The sequence below is a fragment of the Pelmatolapia mariae genome, linkage group LG20, assembly GCF_036321145.2.
Source record: "Pelmatolapia mariae isolate MD_Pm_ZW linkage group LG20, Pm_UMD_F_2, whole genome shotgun sequence".
Lineage (NCBI taxonomy): Eukaryota > Metazoa > Chordata > Actinopteri > Cichliformes > Cichlidae > Pelmatolapia > Pelmatolapia mariae.
Window position 1 is genome coordinate 39,882,789 of NC_086244.1, and position 2,474 is coordinate 39,885,262.

Consider the following 2,474-nt stretch of genomic DNA (forward strand, 5'->3'; position numbering starts at 1 on the left):
ATCCTCCGTAGTCCTTTCATATGCATTTAAAATCACGTGTCTACAGGGGACATGTATATATAATCAGTCACCCCCACGCACTGTACACTGACATAACAGCACACTACAACAGGAAGTTCAGGTGTATCTTGGGACAGAGTCGGGTACAGCTATATTTTTCAGCACACCTGTAGTACCAGCGTGGGCATTCTCCTTGGCTTTAAAGTTCCACATGGTAAAAATACACCACAGGAATATTTTAATGCAATAGACTTAAAGCTGCTAATACGGAATCTCCAAAGTCCCAAAATAATCTTTAAAAAGTGACCATTGGAAGATATTACTATAGCTGAAAAAAAAAAGAAGACGAATGCACAAAATACGTTTTATCATGCTCAAGAATGGTACCTTGCATTCCATTTTTTTTTAGATTTTAAAGTAATTAAACAAGAAGATCAAATATCCACATCTAATTCAAATTGTGCATGTGAGACTAAAGTCATTATCAAAGCAGCTTGCCAAATCTTCATTACCTAGCATGTGTATTTCAATTAAACATTTCAGGAACAGGAGCCTTGAGAATAAACATGTGCCCACCTAATGGTGCTAAACGAAGACGGCTGAGATGGTTGCTGCTACCATTAACAATTAGCTGTTTGCTAAAGAGCTACTTTTGAGTGCTCCTTTGTTACAAGGGGTCACCACAGCAGGTAGTTCCACATGTTTGATATGGCACCAGATATTTTACACCAGATGACCTTTCTGACGCAAAGAAAATTTGTGTCTGCCTGGAATCAAACCAGCCACCTTTCATTTGCTGCTTGGTAGATGTACCCTTTGGTCCTTCTGTCATCCTGTTTCCAAAAGTCAGCTGCAATTAACAGCGGACGACTGTCACATCAAAGTACAGTGCAGGTTTACATCAGTAATCACTTACATGATTATTATATTAGACATTTTGGTACATAATACATTAATATTGAGAGGAGGAGGTAGCTTTCCACATTGTCACACCAGTTCCCTCACAGATTTATGGCTTTTGGTAAAACAGGGAATTGTTTTAGCCTCTTCATTATCTTTAGCCAAACCTTTCCCACAATGCAGCTGGATGATGGGCGCACAGCTCTTGCAAAAATCATAACAATGCAAATGATGCTGAGAAAACCTCGTGATTGTGTCCATAAGGCATTCATTCAATCTTTTCATGGATAGCAATGGATTAATTCAGATTATCATGATTGTCACTGACATCTGACAACTACATAATCGGATCACACAGTATGAGAAAAAATGTATGTTTTAGAAATGAGAGCTTTTTAGAAATTTTATGGCATCTATGTATATTAATACATAAATGTATGTAAATGTGAAGAGCTAAAATAAACAGTTCTTATTACAGATGAGAGAATACTGCTTTACAGCATTCACAGGAAAAAGCCTACCTGCATGTCTGCAGTATCTTATTTACACCTAATATTTGCTTCAGCTGCACTTTAAACTGTCACTGCAGAACAGAACAATCAGAAAATGCTCAGTGAGCTCACACACACAGTGCAGCTCAAAAATTTCGGTTGAAAATTGCTTCTTTCTTTCTTTCTTTCTTTCTTTCTTTCTTTCTTAAAGAAACACACATTTGTTGGAATTTAAAATCATATAAGATTTACCAGAAATATTCTAAATGACAATAAATTGTTCAATAATCATAACCGAGTTAGTATTACATGAAAGTATACTAACGTATACTAAGTATACTAACTTTCATGTAATGAAAGTTGTTGATGAGATAGCAACTTCAATTGCTATCTCATCAACACAATGCTTAGTTCTGTAACCAGAATAAAAAGTGGAGTTGAAGGTAAGAGGACCAGTACATTAGAATCTGTCATTAGAGAAACAGATGCCCACTCATCTTTTCACTTTCAACTTATGTTGAAAAAGTTATGACTTTTTATGAAGAACATGAAATTTTCAGGCTAACCTCAAACTTGTCAGTGCTAAGTTACAATCTCAACTTCAAGTAATTGCTTAAAATTCATAAAGTGAACAATAGTGCAAAACATATAAACCAAATGGTGAAAATAATAGAATAGAAAAAAGAATAAAAGTCTTTTTTTAAACGCAGAACAATTTGAGTTGCTGTTTTTTTGCTGGTTGTGTTGGAACATTTTTCATTCGACATTTAAATCGGGACGGACAGATTTAGAGTTATTCCATGGAGGGATTATTCAAACACGCCCCCTGGGCACAGGAGTTTACACTGAAGACCAAAACATTTTGTAGATACTTTGTGTGATTGTTTTGTGTTACTTTATAGTAGTTTTGCATCTGCTTGTAACTTTACATTCCACTAACATCTTGGTGATTTTGCGCTGCTTTGATTTCCCTCTGTGGTTGATTTTTCTTTTATTGGTCACTGTGGTTCTCTTTGTGGTTGTTCCACATGTATTTGAAGTTCTTTGGCGTGTCTTTGTAGTTGTATGCAGTTGTTTTAAGCA